We start from the raw sequence: 18,434 nt of genomic DNA, 5'->3' as shown, positions 1-18,434 counted from the left end.
TTAAGATTCTTCTGCCAGATATTTTGGTACAGATTAGCTCTCAAGGTCTCCCTTTTACTTTTTTGTAGCTTTTGGGGGGAATGTTTGTATGTACCCCTTGTCATATGGCAAATCCTAAGATGGCTGACTTCTTTGTTCAGTGGGTGAGATAAACTCCCCTTTGTTCCTTCCCCCTTCACCCCCACTTGCCTTAGCATTTCCAGGGTGTTTTCTGCTTAGGGAGAAGAGATATTAATCATTTGTTCTTGCATGTTCTTGGTTGGGGGAGATAAGGTGTTGCTGCAAGCTGCCCAAACTGTTTGGCCTTGTTTAATTTTCTTTTCTTAGTTCCCTGTTCCACTTACCCTGGAGTTTTCCTAGCTTCTTACTATCCTCTTACACCTGGAAGAGCCCCTGCTCTTGTCTGTGAAAGCAGAGGCCTGAGGTCAGTGTCATTTTGTCATTCACACCTCAAAAGTGACTGGTTGGGGCTGGGCCTAGAGAGGAGAATGGCAATACAGTAACTTAGTCAGGGGCTGTTACTTTTTGGGTCAAGGAAAGTAAGCAAGGCCTTAAGGAAGCATATCTGAGTCCTCCTCAGGTGGTCTCCAGGGTTGATTTCTTCCAGGCTACACTTATTCTAAAATCTGATGCCACATGTTCTAAAAATAATCCGACTTACCTGTTTCAATTTGCAGTATCTCCCATCATGTTCTGTCTTTAATAAAAAAAAAAAGTGTGGTAGATGCCTATGTATCCTATCACCCAGAAGTCAATCTTTATAAATATTGTTGGTGCTACCTGTATTACAATACTTTATTGCATAATGGTGTGCTGTGAACATTCTGTGTTGTGTCTGGTTCAAGATTTTCTCCAGGGTGTATGGAGCTAGCATTAAAATAGCTACGTCCTAGATCAGTGCACTCTCACCTTTAAGGTACACCCCATATTGCTCTGACAGTGATTCTTCCAATGTGACCTCATCCTAGGGGCATTCAGAGTCCCCTCTCCAAGTCTCTACCCAGCTCTAGGAATTGTTAGCTTTGACCTTGTTTGCTGATCTGATCAGTGTCAATCATACCTCCATACCTGGTTGTGGACCCTGCTGGAGAGGGAAAGTACCTTCTCTAGTTACAGGTCATGCAGGTGTCCTTGTCCGTGGATTGCTACTGCCTTTTGCCTATTAGCCTTTGGGCTAACTTAGTTTATTCCTTATTAATTCTTAGAAGTTCTTCAGACCCTAATTATCATCCTCCTGGCTATTCTTTACCTTTCCCATTTGTGTATGGCCTTTTTGTATCACAGAGACTGTGGTTAGTTAAAGGTAGTCACATTTATGAAGCTTTTTCTTTAAGATTTGTAATGTCTGTGTCTTAAGTCCTCTTTCTATTTCCCATGGTCATAAAGATGTTCTCATATTTTAGTTTTATGTTTTATTTTTAGGTATTTTCTTTCACTTGAAATTGATTTTTGTGTGTATGACATGAGTTAGAGATCCAATTTTGTTTTCCTTACTGATAACCAGTTGCCCCAGCATCATTTATCATCCTTTCTCCAATGATTTGCAGTATACCGTAAGTTTTACTGTTCCTGAGTATGTTTCTTGAATCTCTATTCTGTTCCCTTGCTTACATTCTTCTTGTACTGATACCACCTGTCCTAAAATAATACATCTGTTATCTTACAGTTTTGGAGATGAGAATCTACAATGGGTTTTAGGGGACTAAAATCAAAGTGTCGATAGAGCTGCAGTCCTCCTGGGGGTTCCAATGGAGAATCCTTTTTTCACCATTTCCAGCTTCTAGCAGAAGTGGGGAACCTTTTTTCTGCCAGGGCCATTTGGATATTTATAATATCATTCATGGGCCATACAGGTTATCAACTTAAAAGTTAGCCTGCTTTATTTGGTCAGATATTTAATTAACTCACCCCTAAGCCTGGGCAGGGCCAGCCCTAATGATTTTGTGGGCCTTATGCAGCCCTCGGGCTGGATGTCTCCCATCCCTGCTCTAGAGGCTCCCAGACCTCTCAGCTAGCGATTCCTTCCTCAGTCTTCAAGCTGGCAGCCTGACGTGATCACATCCCTCTGTGATGTCTTCCATTGACATACCTTTTTCTCTGACTTTCACTGTTTAGGAATATATTGATCCTGGGACAAACCTGGGTAATCTAGAATAATCCCATTTTAAGATTTTCACTTCAATTACATTTTAAGATTTTCACTTCAATTACATTTTAAGATTTTCACTTCAATTACATTCCTTATATTTGTTATGTAAGGAATTTGTTCTCAGATTCCAGGGACTACAATGCAGACATTTGGGGGGGACCATTATTCAGCCTACTATAGCAGGTCTGTAATTGATGAATTAAAAAATTTTCTGAAATAACTAGATGCCCAGTGCATGAAAATTCATGCACTGGGTGGGGGGAGGGGGGAGGAGGTGGTCCCTCAGCCCAGCCTGCCCCCTCACACAGTCCGGAGCCCTCAGGGGCGGGAGGCAACCCAGCAATCAGGGGAAGGTGATGCCCCATCACACCTCTGCTGCTGCCACTGACAGCGCAAGCCTTGGCTGGCCCTGGTTACCTGAGCCTTGAGCAGCCCTGGGCAGCTGGGGGGCTGAGGGGCTGGGGGCCACCATCCTGTGGTTGTGGGCGCCGCCATCTTTGAGGGTGGGGAAATCAATTAGCATATTCCCTCCTTATCAGCTGTGGGCACTGCCATCTTTGAGGGTGGGGCAGTTAGTCAGCATATTCCCTCCTTATTGGCTATGGGCACCACCATCTTTGAGGGCTGGGCAATCAATTAGCATATTCCTTCTTTATTAGATAGGATACTTATTGAATACAATTATATCGTTGAATTTTAGCGTGACTCTGAAAATTAATGTATGGAGGTTATTTCTATTGTCACTGAGAAACTGAATTTCGGTGTTGTCATTCATCTGGCCTCAGATAACATGTGATAAAGACTCAGGACAAAATTAAAACAAAATTAAAAACAAACCAATTGTGTGCGTACAATTTAATTGGTGGCCACACACACACACAAAAAGAGAGTTACAATTTCCATTCAGTCTGATTTCTGATCCCCAAGGATTGTAGTCACATTTATGATTAGTCAAATGTCCAGTCTGATCCCTGGGAACCAGGAAAAAAATCAGAAGGTTTGCTACAGCTTCAGCCAGCTCTGGTTTGTAACCAGTCTCTTATTAGACATACTCACCTTTTTCTATCCTGCTTATATTTCTTCTCTTTTCTGGCCTTTGAGATTATACTTATATAAGAAACTGGGAATGTGTATCAATGAGAAGCAACAATCAGATGTGAGATTAAAATAGTAAAAAAAAAATGAAGGGTGAAAATTTGACACTTATATTTCTTTTATAGCCACATATTAGAATCTAAGGGCTCTAAAGGTCCTTAAAGAGCAGTCAAGTATTAATTAATTAATTCACTGGGCACACACACACCATCAAAGTACTAGGTCACTGCTTATACCACTATCACCTTTCTTTCTATCCTTCTGCACACACAAGCACTTGTGCCCACCTATGTATTGGTACTACCGTGTATTACAATTTGGGTTTTATTATTATACTAGGGGCCCGGTGCACGAAATTCATGCACTGGGTGTAGGGCGTGGGGGAGTGTCCCTCAGCCCAGCCTGCCCCCTCTCACATACTGGGAGCCCTCAGGCGTTGACCCCCATCACCCTCCAATCGCAGATTGGCCCCTTGCCCAGGCCTGACGCCTCTGGCTGAGGGGTCCGGCCCAGGCAGCGGGGACCCGCAGCTGCAGCGGCCCCACGATCGTGGGCTTCGCTTTAGGCCCAGGCAAGGGGCCCCTAGCTCCCGGGACTGCCAGCTTCGACCGTGCCCAGCTCCCATCGCTGGCTCCACCCCTACTTCCTGCTATTACTGGCCAGGGCAGAAAAGGCACCTGATTCTCCGATCATGGCTGGGGAGCCTTTGCCCTGCCCCCCAGCTCTTAGCTCCCCCCTGGGTTTCCGATCACTGTCAGTGGCAGGGGGGCTTCTCCCTGCTTTCCCTTTCGCCTCCCTGCATTGTGCCTACATATGCAAATTAACCGCCATCTTGTTGGCAGTTAACTGCCAATCTTAGTTGGCAGTTAATTTGCATATAGCCCTGATTAGCCAATGAAAAGTGTAGCTCGTACGCCAATTACCATTTTTCTCTTTTATTAGTGTTGATAGATTCTGGGATATAAACTGACACTTTTGTTTAGTTCTGAATATGAGCAATTGAGGAATCATTACACAAAATAACAAGCATGGCACCCAACTGGCATGGCTCAGTGGTTGAGCATCAACCTATGAATGAGGAGGTTCCCATTCAGGTTATATGCCCAGGTTGCAGGCTTTATCCCCAGTGTGGTGCATGCAAGAGGCAGAGAATCAGTGATTCTCTCTCATCATTGATGTTTATATATTTCCCTCCCTCTCCCCACCTCTCTGAAATTAATAAAAATGGATTTAAAAAAAAAAAAGACAAACATGGGAAACTAGGACCCAGCTTTTATGAAGAAGGCAAAGTTGGGGGGGGGGGGGGGCGGTCAATAAGCAGTACATATTATTGTTCTGGAGAGAAAATACAAAGAGGAACAATATTTTTGGGTTATGTTATTCTGAAGGATTTTCAAGTACTCTATTTGTAAACAAATACTACATTTTCAGACATTTCAGACTAATGACATATAGCCTACTACAAACTTGTATTAAATACATATTTCATTAACTCAGCTCCAATTCAATTTTTTGTGCTGCAGATTTGGAACTAGACATGAATGATGTTTCTTCTCTTTAGTTCTCACCCTTCTGTGATTCTACTGAGAGCATAAGGAACCAATAATAATTTACTGTATGCCATAACCATCCCGCTTTGTTTTTAGAAAACTCCAACAACCTGACAACACATTTGTTATGGTTGATTCTTGGCATTTAAATATGTAAACAATTAACAGGCATTTGGAGGGAATATGATAAATGGGAATCTGTGAGGAGACGAATATTTCATTGACCAGCGCTCAGGAACGTAATATAACTCAGGTTTGCCCCCCAAGTTGTTTAAATGAGTTGACTTCCTAGTATTTATGTGGGCAGGCTGACGGATGAGAATGACTCCAGTGTAAGCTCCAGGGTCCCTTTCCATTTCCCTCCTCCAGGTTTCACTTTTGTGCTGATTCAGACGTGAGCTCTGTGCATTCAGCCATCCAGCTAATATACCGAGACAGGAAAGCAATAACTTTTGATCATTGTATGAATTATAGAGAAAGAATCAAGGGGTGCAGGTGGATAAACTTTTATTCTGGGAACAGGTTAGTGGGTATAATTTTCTACTGGGTCCAAATAGCCATACTTTGTATTTTGAATAGCACGACCTGTCTTTTCTCTACACTCATTCTCATCCAGGTATAACATCAATGCTTTTATTAATGCAGAGGAAGTATTATTATTTCCATTTTATAGATGGGGAAACTGAGACTCATGATGTTAAGTGAATTGTCCAAGCTCATTTTCCTAGCCTAGTCCTCTGTGCGCATAAAAGATCCATCACTGATTATATGTATTTTTAAAAGCTCTGAACATGGTGAAATAACCTATCTCACAGTCCTTAGCCTGAATGAAAGTAGAATTTTCCCTGAATGTGGGCAGGGTTAGAGCAAAGGAGACAGAGAACTAACCTTAGCCATTAAAATCATGTTGGAAGCCCTTTTAAGACATTCCTTTGCATCCTGAGAGCCAGAGATCACAAACTAGAGCTCATGCAGGTTTGTGGCGCATGATGTAATGTGTTTCAGTGTAATGCAGGTCCACTCTGATGTCTGATCACTGGGGTGATTATAAACTGAACTTGACACTCATTGTTATTCTCAAGGTACTAGTGGTAAGGAATCAAGGAAAAAAAGTGTATTTACCTTTCACAAAGGAGGGTGGAGAATAAATGGTTAAGACAGGGATTTTGAATTTAAAGATTCAAGGGTGAAAAGAAGGAACAGTGATAACAGAGCAGGACGGTGTGGTGGTGGGAGGCTGAGATTGTACATGGGTTTCTCAGCAGCAAACTGCTACTATGTCCAGAAGGTTACATAGAGGCCAAATTGTGAAAAAGCTGAAATATTTGGAGAGCAGTAGGCTTAAATTAAAGAAGGGGAAATTGTGCAGCCTTTAAATAGATCTCTGTATCTCAAAAAAAAAAAATTAAAAAAAATATTTGCTTGATTTTTTTCTGCCTATAATTCGAGGGAAGCCCAAGGTACAGATTACAGAAAGTTCTCTGTCCAATAGGGTATGCCACAGAACCGCACAGTGGAATTGAATTAGTGAGAGAGGGTAGAGATTTCAACATCCAAAAAAACCCAGCCGTTGTGGCTCAGTGGTTGAGTCAGGAGGTCATGGTTCGATTCCAGGTCAGGGCACATGCCCAGGTTGTGGGCTCAGTTCACAGTGGGGGACATGCAGGATGCGGCTGATCAGTGGTTCTCTCTCATCATTGATGTTTCTATGTTCCCTCTCCCTTCCTCTCTGAAATCAATAGAAATATACTTATTAAAATTTTTTTTAAATGGCCAGAAAAGGGAAGAGATTAAGGCTGTAAGCCCCTTGACAAAGTAACTCTCTAAGATTAGTATATACCATGTTACTTACCTTCTCTCTATGTAATTTGTACCTTGAGTTTCCCTTGAGGAATACTAGAGGCCCGGTACACAAATTTGTGCATGGGTGAGGTCCCTCAGCCTGACCAGTGATCGACACCTATCAGGGGGCCAGCTGGCCAGGTGGTGGGACTGCAGGAGGTTGGCCAGCCAGTCAGGGGGGCTGGCTGGTGGGGGGAGGGGCCACAAGAGGTTGTCCAGCTGGTGCCCCCCAATCGGGGCTGATTGGGGGGCCAGCTGACCAGGGGGAGGGGCTGAGGGAGGTTGGCTGGCTGGCTGGGGGGAGGTTGGCAGGCCATGGGAGGTTGGCTCTGGGAGCACACTAACCACCAGGGGGTAGCTCCTGCATTGAGCATCTGCCCCCTGGCGGTCAGTGCTCATCATAGTGACTGGTCGACCAGTCGTTCCGGTCATTTGGTCATAAGGGTCTCTTAGGCTTTTATATATAGAGATAAATAATGTTTTAAATTTCTCTCGTGCAGAATTCCAGTAGGGAAAGGTAGACAGAGTGCACTGGGGTCACTGATGGTGGCAAAGCATGGCCCAGGGCAGCAGCTGTCAAGTGCCACAGTGTCTCCATTGGTTGCAAATTATGTCACAAGTGATCTGTAACTAAGTGTAACTACTAGTGCTCTTGATCAGTTTTTTTTAATTCGTTAAAGCAGGTTAAGGTCACTCGTAAAATCATGTCTCTCCTGGTAATCACATGTACTTCCTTGGATTGAAAAGGAACCTGTAGAGCTAGAGTCAGGGTTATGGAAGTTGTAGATGCTTTCCCCCTTCATGTGCAGAGCCTCATTCTGTATGCAGAGCTGTTACTCAGTCACCACTAACTCATGGCAATCACAAATTAGAGTCTAGTGACTGAAAGTTTGTAGTTAACTGTTTTCTGTTTAACTTCATCCATGAATAAATTTTAATAATGAAGGTATGAATAGAAGAAGAAAAGGAGAGTAGTACAGCAATCACTTTCTTATACTTGCACCTAAAAATTCTAAATTAAGTGAGGGGTAGACGGGAGTTAACTGCCATGTCAGTCAGTATAGTGAAACAGATTTAAGACAAATTTGTGACCTAGAAGTCCACAGATTTATTTTGATCCCTTCATGTCGCGTTAAGAAAATGTCCCTCCTTGTTTGGTCTGATTATATGTCCCCTTCTATGTAGAAGCTATCCCTAAGTGATATGATCACAACCCATAACTTTAAAGACATCTACATGCCATTGCTCCTCGAATGTAGATCCCTGGTGCCCAGAGAGTACCTGTACAGTGTTCTGGTTGGGTGAATCTTTATTGAACGAATGTCTAAGGACCTTGTCTAAGCTAATATGGCCATGACCAAATACTTGATTTCTGTCCCACTGGGTCTCTGTGTTTTCCCCACATCAGTAAATGAACACATACACAATTAATAGCTCAAAGCAAAAGCCTTATATTCATCCTTCTGTTCTCCCCATCTCCTCTACCATGATCCTAGCCCAGGCCCTCTTCGTTTCTCTCCTAGAATCTGCAACAGCCTCTTATTCAATCACCTCGTTTTATGATTCTTCACAAAGCAAACAATCTTTTAAAAGCCAAAATGAAACTATGCCACTCCCCCTTTGAGAAAACTTTATTGCCTTGTATTTACAATAAAAGCCATATGCCTGTCTGTGTCCTGCTCCAGGACTAGCCTCCTCCCAGTTCTCCAGCTGTACCACTCTCCCTGTCATTCCATTACTAGTCACACTGACCTTCTGCTTCCTGCCTTAGGCTCTTTGTACTTGCTTTTCCCTCTGTCTGGAATACTATTCCTCACATCTCTCAATGGGTGTGCACATTGTATTATTTAAGCCTCAGCTTAGATCTTGTGTCTTCATGGAAACTATTTCTAATAAGTAGATCTAAATTAGCACCAATCCCTCCCCTCCCAACAAAACTCCCTCTAGCATATTGCCCTGTTTTATTGTCTTCACTGCAGTCATCACTGTTTGATAATCACCCTATTCATTGCTCTCTGTCTTCTCCTCATTAAAAGTTAAGCTTCAGAACAGCAAGGACATTAACTGTCTAGCTCTTCACTGTCTTGAATATTAAGTGTGGTTCCTGTGCAGAGTAAGCCCTTGAGCAGATATTTGCTGAATGTAAACTCTCTATGGGATTGGGTCAGATGGCACATGCCAAAATGAAATCAAGAAAGAAGGCTCAGCCTAAGCCTGGGACCCTTTTATTCTAACTGTATTGTTGACAGTGAAAGACTAAGCCAGGGTTAGCTCTCCCAGGAAAGATAAGAATGGAGGACACTCAAGCAGAGAGGAGGATGAGTTGGAGATGGGCATCATGCCACACCTACAAGACTACGTCAGACCAAAGACATGGGGGATGTAGAGAAGGCAGCACCAGGATGGAGTCAGAGACAATACCCAAGATGAATCTTAAATGTAATTTTTGCCAAGGCAGGCCTTTCTCTTTAACAGTCTGATTAGCTAAGATGTGCCTTGAAAAATCCCTCAAAACAGAAATCTCAAAGGAGCCTTGTTCATCACTGTGATTCAGTTCTGCTTTGTCCAAAATCCAGGAATTTTCCATAGGAAGTCCACCCCTGGAGGATAGGCTCTCAATTGTCAGTTGTCCATAGTTCAAGGCCAGTGCCTATGAACCCTGATATCCACAGCTTCCCTTTCCTGAATCCTACCTTATTTTCTAGGCTTTTTCAAACTAAGTATTCCTCTTTGAAGAATTATACCCCCACCAGATCTTCATTTTTCTGAACCTTCAAAGCATTTGCAAGTGTCACTTGAAGGCATCCATAGCCTTGGATGGTAATATATGTTTAAATGTCTTAGGTCCCTTTTCCTAACTAGATTTTAAATCCCTTAGAATCATTCCTGCACCCTCTAAAACACATGCCTTAGCCTTTAATGATCAGTATAAAGCTGCAAAGGAGGAGAACAGTGCACTTAAATATTGGTTCTGCTGCTTGCTAGGTATGAGACCTTGTGATTTACTTCTCTGAGCCTACATTTCTCTTCTCTAAAATTTAAGTGGTGATAGAGAAGACAATTACCACATCATAGGACTGTTGAGAGGATTAAATGGATGGTGTGTATGCAGTGCTTGGCACAGAGTATAATAAGCAGTAAATATTAGGATGGTGATAACTTTTATGGTTACCCCAGATGTCCGTTTTAAGAGGATTCAAGAGTAGCCTGTGTCAAGTGACTGTGCTTATAATATTGATGACACTCTAAAATATGTACTGACTGTCATGGAGCCCATAATAAATATAGTACCAAAAATTCAGCCATGGATACAAGTCCATAGCCTTAATTGTGAAAAAGTTAACAGTGAAGAGTCACTTCTGAGTCTTATAAATAGGAAATTGGATTTCCTGATGGTAATTTAAATACTTTGGGAGCATGAATACACCTGAAACACGCAAGTTGTAAGTGGGTGACTCAGAGAACAAGGGCAAGGAATCCTGAAATAAGCAACAGCCAATGGCCACTTAAGCTCTTACAGAGCAAACTGCAGAAAATAAATTCATTTAAATATGCATGAAGCTCCTGAGTGGTGGAAGATGCCGAAATGGGGCTGAATGATTTCCTTTGTTATGTGTGTTCTCAGGTGTTAATAATGCCTGGCTTTGTGCCTTAAACCTTTGATTAGAACAAACCCCAGAATCTTTTGCCTTTTTAAATTGTTTTTAAAGTAATTTAGATTATAAAACAGGAAAATCCAGTCAAAGTACAGATTGGTTTCATTGATCTGGACAAGTGGATAGTTACTTTATCAGAAGATAGATGGATCCCAGAGGGAATGAAAAGTAATTCTGATTAAATTGTTAGAAAAGAGCTTTGGAGAGTCTGACATAATTTTGCAAAAACTTCTTATAAGTTTGAAACTTGCCAACCTCCTCCCTAAAATGCATTCAAAGATTTAATCCACTTCTCTGATGCTGTTTTGCACAGCAATTTAAGTTCTAAGAATCAATATACTCAATTGTAGACTGTAGGGTCTATTTAGAATGTATATCAGAATTATTACTCAGTTATTTCCAGTTCATCAGATCTTTTAATTTTCATTATGGGAACCACAGATATGAAAATCCTGGCATTTTATGTCCTTGTATACTCAAAAACAAATTTTATGGTTCTATAATTGAATAAATAAAGGAAAAGTTTCCAGAAAGAGGAGGCAGAAATAGCAAAAGCAAATTACCAACTAAAGCAGCAGTCGCCAGTCTTTCAGACCTCACAGACCACCAGTGGTCTGCGGACCACCGGTTGGTGACCTCTGAACTAAAGGATTATAGTATTCCAGGCTATGTCCTACCTGGTTTTTTAAAGGGGGGGGATTTAAGGAAATTACAATTTACCTTGCACACACTAGTTGTTGGGTAGCTTTCATTTATGGCGGTATTCCATTTTTTACGCCAAGGCAGTGAGGAGACCTAAGCTACAGAATGGATGAACTTAGAAAAGGTTTTGGTAGCCCTGCCTAAAAACAAAAACAATCCAAGGAATTGCCAAGAACCATAAAACCATGAGTAAGGATATGAAATACATGAACTTGACTTGTGGAACATGGAAAAATATTAAATCTATTCTAATTCTATTATTGTTGTCCATGTATTTCTGTTTCAGTTATTACAGTCATTTCTATTTTGCCTTTAAGCTATGAATCACATTAGATAAGTTTTTTGTTTAATTTTTTACTTTGGAAAAACACATAGATTTTCACAAGGGGTTTAAATACTTTGTAATATATGTATGAGCTTATAGCATATAAGCATATAGTTGAATATTTCTTTGATGTCAAAGACTCATTGTTTGTATGCTGAATTGTTTTCTTGGGAAGCTATGATGTGTTACAATTACAAATAATCTCTGAAGGGAAATCTTAAGAAGCAACTATAAAAACAACAACACACAGTACTATATTCCAGGAACATGGCGCAGCATTTGCAAGAATATTCCATAATAGGTCTAGGAGGTATTGATGTAGCTGAGGAATTCAGTAGTAGTAGTGGAAAGAGATGCAGCCAGAAACTTAGGTGGAATCAGATCATGATTGGGTGACTTTGTGTCTTGTAAGAAGTTTGAATTTACTCTATAGGCCAGTGGGGAAACATTTTTTTATTATTATTATTAGTTAAGATATTACAAATGTGTCCTCATCCCCCCCCATTAACCCCCAACCTCCCCCACACACACACAAACTCATGCTCCCATCCAGTGGGGAAACATTTTAAACAGTTGAGAGATATGATCACCTTTGTGTTTAATAAAGATGACTCTAGAATCATTACATGGGTTAGATTAGGGAACGACAGTAAATAGATGTTGTTGTTTTTCCTTTTTAAAAATCAGATTGTATATGAAACTAGAACTTTTTGTCAGTTATCTGAATAAACATTCCAAAGAAGCATTTCTCACTCATTCTAAAGGGATAAGACCTGTTGAGCGACATTTTTGAAAAATGATGTCTACATTAAGTATATAATACTCTTTTTCAATATGTACCATTGACCTTTAATATTTAATATTTTTCCATGTTTCGCAAGTCAGGTTTACCTTTAAAATTCAACTTTCATGTCTGCTTATGAAGGAAGGAGTCTCTTCCTCAGGCATATGATGTGTACCATCACTTGATTCTTTCCAGAAAAAAAACACAAAATTGCAAGTGTCTCTTCTCCTTTTGAAATATGACAAACCTCTATTTCTGGAACTTTTCCCTGTTGCTCTGACCCACCCAAATGACCTAGGAATCTTTTGTTTAAAACAGAGTGATGCAATTTAAAGGACCAGATGTACCACAAATGAAGTTCTATAGACATTAGAAAATCAAGTTACATACTCACAACTACAGGTACCTACTCTACTGTGTTTTCAGCTCCCTGCTGCTGTTGGTAGAAGGATTATACTTCTTGGCAGGATTCATATATTACCTACCGATGGTGAATATATCTTAATATGTCCTTATGTAGGAACTAACTTTCCTTGGCGCTTCTTTAAGAGCACATGTCTTAACAATAAATTGAAAAGCAGAATCGTCAGGAACTTTTTCTGTATGAAGTATTATTTCATCACTGCTTGTTTAGAGATTAAGTTACTTTTTTAATAGCTTTGTGAGATGTTTTTCTAATCTAGTGCACATGAGTTATAATCAAAATTAGAATTCCTAATTCTGAGCTCAAAGAGTTGGAGACTAACCAAATCAGAACCTTCAATAATATTTATAAGGAAAAACCCATCAATCTGTTATTCATTCCCTCTTCCTAGCTCTGCATACATTATGGAAAAATTTTTATCCGAGTTTGTATACTCGGATAAAAGCCTCTATGAAATTTGAATGTCAGACATATTAGCCTGTAGTATTATCTAATCAAAATTTGATTTGTAAGGATAAATCAGCTAATGTATTCATAATTTTAATCATGTTAACAACTCTGAAATTGGCTGATAATTACTTTAGAAATAGAGCCTCTATTTTGTACATTGGTAATGTGTTTCCAATCACCAGCCAACATAATAACAATAACAAATTATACTTCTCTCTTCATTGAGATCATGATGGACAGCTGTAAGAGGATATTTCCACCAGAACTGAATATCACTTTTTTCCTGAATATTAAAATCTTAGGAAGTTTCTGAAGACTCATGTCCATGTTTAGCATTGTGCTAGTCAGTTCTATCATGTTCCCAGTGGCTTTAATTCGGTGAAAGTCTGTGACCAACAACAGTCTTATCAATATCATTATCCCTGTCAGCAAAGTTTCTTAAGTACAGAACCAAGCAAAATGCTTTGTAAACCACCTGAAAGCCAAGAATTTGGCCATTTAGCCTTACCCATGTTCATAGTAGGGATCCATCTAATTAACCTAATCAAAGAGGCCTCAGAAAAGAATATTTCATTGCCCCTGAATATTTCTAATGATGTGTTTTAAATCTGTACAATAAGGGTAAATTATGTTAACACAAAGATTTTAAACATTTTTTTAAATTGCAGAACTCTTTGCTCAACCAAAATTTTCCCTAGAACTTTAAACCATAAAAGTAGGTAAGCAACCCTTTTGTTTGAAGAAAGTGCATACAAATTCTATCACATATAGTGAGTTATCACATAGTTTGTATTAAATTCACTGATGTGAAGTCATAACATTGTACATATATTTCCAACTTTAATTATGGCCTTGCTTTATTTTTCCTGCAAGAAATAATAATTAATAAATACTAAGTGAATATTGAGTATTTCCTTATGGGTCAGAAATTCTTTTAAGTGCTTTTTGTGAATTGTCTCATATAATCTAATAGTGTCAAGGGCCATTTTACAGGTGGGGAAACTGAGTTACAGAGGTACTAAGTTTGCTACCTAGGGTCACCAAGCCTTTAAGCTGGAATAGTTCTCTGGCCATCTGATTCCAAAACCCCGTACTTAACAACTCATACACCACCTCTGACCAAAAGTAAAAAAAAAAAAAACACAAAAAAACCTTCACCAGGATTTCAGAATTTGCAGGACTTGCTATAGAGAGATATGCGTTAGACATACTTGAAGAGAATTTTACAGAGAATTAGTTGCTTTATGGCTTTCTGATAAGTTAGCCTACAGGCAAGGGTTTGGTTTTATTACGTTCTTTGCTATCTATCTCTGCAACTATTTTTGAAACAAATGCGGTTATCAAGCCTGGCTGGGCACTGGAGTTACATGGGGGCTTTACTACGTACCGATGTCTGTACTTTTATACCCCACCTAGGGGGTCTGATTTCACTGGTCTCAGGGATGGCCCCAATGCTTGTGTGTGTGTGTGTGTGTGTGTGTGTGTGTGTGTGTGTGTGTGTGTGTGAAGCTCTCCAGGTGTGTCCTGGACAGTCAAAGTTAAGAAGGGCTACATTGAAAGCTAAGGTGCCTTCTGCTGTGTTTATGCCCTTGTACACATAGGGTCCACAGGGGGTGGGTATGACTGACAAGGGATGGACAACTAAAATAAAGCCATTCTAAGTTTAGTTTTCCTGTAATAGGACCACTTAGGAATGCTGACTCTTTATACCACTGTTATTCATATCCACTGATCTCAAAAATAAAATAGCCAGTTGTTTTACCAGCCAACACGATAATTTCAAGAGAAACATCAAAAGTGCTTTATTCAAAGTAATGTCCATCACTAGGTACACATTTCCCCCATCTTTCAGGTAATTTGTGGATATCGTCCCAATAGAACTTTTCTTGTTTTGAGGCAAATCATTCAGAGACCCAATTTTCCACTTCTTCCTATGTTTTGAAGTGCTTCTCTGAAAGTGCGTGTGCTATCGATCAGAACAAGTAGTAATCTGAAGGAGCAAGGTCTGGTGAATACAGCGGGTGGGTTAATACTTCCCAGGCAAGATCTTTTAACGTGTCTTTAACTGGTTTTGAAGTGTGTGATGGTAAGTCATCATGAAGCAGTATTACTTTGCCGTGTCTTCTGGCACATTCTGGTCATTTCACAATCAAAGTGTGTTCAAATTGATTATTTGTTGTGGGTAGCGATCAGTATTAACTGTTTCACCTGGTTTTAGAAACTCATAATACACCACACCTTCCTGATCCCCACAAGTGCATAGCATTCTTTTCTTCCTGAAGCGATTTGGCCTTGCAGTTGATGGTGGTGATTGACCTGGATCAACTCATAATTTTATGCATTTGGGATTCTCAAATCCACTTTTCATTGCCAGTCACAATTTGATGCAAAAAAAGACTTTCTTTCGTGCCGTTGAAGCAATATTTTACTGATGACTTTTTGGTTTTCCATTTGTCTTTCGTTCAGTTGATGTGGCACCCCTTTTTCTTCCTTTAAAATCTTTCCCATTGCTTGTAAACAATCGGAAATTGTTTGCTGAGCAACATTTAATCTTTCTGCAAGTTGTTTTCGAGTTTGACACACATCTTCGTCCAATAATGCTTGTAATTGTCTTCAAACTTTTCGGTTGACCTGGACGTTCTTTGTCTTTCACATCGAAATCATCACTTTTAAAGCGTTTAAACCAGTGTTCACATGTATCTTGAGATGGAGCATGTTCACCATAAGCTTCCCAAAGTATACGATAGCTTTCAGCAGCACTTTTCTTCAAAATAAAATAATGAATTAAAACTTCCCGCAAGTGCTCTTTTTTGGCACAAAATTCAACATTTTTAAGCGTAAAAATATGTATGATGTTAACACCTTCAGCAAATTTGACATATGAAGTTTTGAAGCTTGCTGTCAATACAACAAAATAGCATACATATCAAATCACATATATATCAACATATGTGTAATTCCATCATTGGAAAAAAATCCACATTATTAACCTGTACACCTGGTATTCAGGAATAGCAGAGAATTGAAATTCAGGACAAGGAAGCTATGGTGAACCATGGGCAAGTCTGAAGTGGCAGAGAAGGTCAGCTTTGATGAGGTTTGAGGAGGAAATTGGGGATGGTTGTTTTGATCAAAAGCTCACTGGAGGAGAAAAAGAGTTAGATGTTGTGGTGGTTTCTTGTTGCAGCAGGTGGTGGATAGTGCATCACTGCTGGACTCTACTTTTGTTGAAATTCCTATGTAAAAAATGTTCTCTTGTCAAAGTAATTCTTATCTTCCTTCTTTCTGCAAGTAGCATGCAGCCTGCGGGAGGCCCCCTATAAGGCTTCTAGAATCCATTTTACATGAAGTTTCCTTTATTCATTTCATACAAAAAAATAAAATAAAAACACAAATCAATAATGCCCTAAGAATGTTCAAGTGGGTCCTTGAAAAACTTCTAGGTGGTCTTATTCATTTTACTTATGTTTTATGACCCCCCTAGGTTTACACCATGTTTGTGATGTGGAGAGTGGTAAAATATCAAGTTTGGAAAAATACTACTTTGGATAATAGAACATAGGACAGAAAATGGGAAGATTCTGTAGAAGGGAACATCTATTTATGTGAATTAGTAGCAGTAGTGGTTAAAAACCTATTCCTCGTATGGAGCTCTCACTATTTCTTTAGTAGCCCACACTGCTGCTCTTAGCTACGGGGCATGTTAGCACCTTCCTTACAACTATCATAGAGGAAAATGGTTAGTGTTCAGGGAGGGACTCACAGCCCTAGCATGCAGGTACCCATTTATGTATGTGTACATAGATACATGGGTGGGAAGTGGGGAGGTGAGTACAGAGGGAGAAGGAAGGAAAAAAGAAGAAAAGAAAGAAAAAAGTAATAAAAAGAAGAAGAAAGAGAGAAAGGAAAGATGTGATCGATTTTCATGCTCATCACTAAATTGTTATTTGGGCAAGTAGATTAGTTCTTCCTGTGATTGCATGTAGAGGCATTTATGCTTTCATCTGGAGTAAGCATGTTCACTTGTTTTCCTGGGAACAACCAGAAATAGATTACATGCCATCAAGTAATTTTCATTTCACAAAACAAATGCTTGTTTAATGGTGTAGCATCACCTCCCCCCAAATGTCTATTCATTCCTCTCCCCAATTTGGGGGTATTGTGATGTGGTGATTTTTTAAATCATCATTATTTAATTCCGGTAAGTTCACTCTGCTGTCATATTAAGGTTGTTCTTTTTTAATTTACAAATTCGAATTTATACGATGATTTATTCCTTTTGTTCCTTTTCACATTCAGATTATAGTTATAATTTTTCCTATATGACTTTATATATCCTGTAGATAAATTTCTTTTTTCTGAAGATTTTGTTACAACATGAACTAACAGAATCCTTGGAAGCATGAAGACAAATACTCTCCTGGGAAAGACAGGAATGGGGGAAAAAACTGATATGCTTGAAAAGTTTATGTGTATCTGTAGCCTACAGTGCCCCTTGTGGCTGGAGGGCAGAGGGCATAATTCTCTTGGCTAGCTCCCCCATTAGGAACTGCTGACTGAATGCACAGACTAATTAGTAATGAATCAAGAAATCACTAAAAAGTTATACTTTAAATTTTTTAATTAAAATCTGTCATGTGTGGCCCTGGCCTGCATGCTCAGTGGTTAGAGCACTAGCTTGCACACCAAAGGGAAATGGGTTTGATTCCCTGTCAAGGGCATGTACCTGGAATGCAGCAGGTTCAATCCTCAGCCTCGGTCGGGTGCATGCAGGAGGCAAATTGATGTATCTCTTTCACATCGATGATTCTCTGTCCCTTTCTGTCTTTCTCTGTCCCCCTTTCACACTCTGTAAAAAAAAAAATCAAACAAAATAATATCCTTGGGTGAGGATTAACAACAGCAAAATTATACACACACACACATATCACATCACATGTGACATTAGAGTAGTTAAGTTATTGTCAAATGATACACTGACCTTATATCTCATTTGGGGAATTTTAAAACAAACCTCCTAGCTGTTCAGAGAGGTCTGAGATATAGGGGAGAAGGGGAATGTCATTGCTCTGGCAGTTTATTTGTTGGTTTCCTGATGCAGACTTGCCTGCCCATTGTGATTCTGGGAGCCCTGGGGTCTTTGTTGGGTTCCTTTCAATACCTTGCCTCCGAGATAATTGAAAAGTGAAATCACTGTGATCCACTGGAGGAACTACAATCAGGATTGATAGATCCTCCCTTCTCCCTTTGTCTAGATTGTCATTCTATTTTCTCATCATTCTAGCATGCTCACTGCTGCTGGATCTGAACATATGTCTCTGCATTCTTCCTCACAGTTTCTTTCACTGAGGCTAGCTGGTGATACGGACAGGTAGGATGAGTAACACAGCTCCAAGGAAGGGACAGAAGGACAGCTCGTCTCTCCCCTGTCAGTTCTGAGTAACTGGCTTGGACAAT

General features: G+C 39.9%; 1 protein-coding gene across 6 annotated transcripts in view; it reads left to right on the top strand.

The window, feature by feature from the left end:
* The window catches only part of TPK1 (thiamin pyrophosphokinase 1), a 291,362-nt gene that overhangs the window by 207,492 nt on the left and 65,436 nt on the right, over positions 1-18,434 (top strand). The window lies entirely within an intron of this gene.

Source organism: Myotis daubentonii, chromosome 10 (assembly GCF_963259705.1).
Source record: "Myotis daubentonii chromosome 10, mMyoDau2.1, whole genome shotgun sequence".
NCBI classification, from domain to species: domain Eukaryota; kingdom Metazoa; phylum Chordata; class Mammalia; order Chiroptera; family Vespertilionidae; genus Myotis; species Myotis daubentonii.
This window is presented reverse-complemented; position numbering and strand designations above follow the sequence as displayed.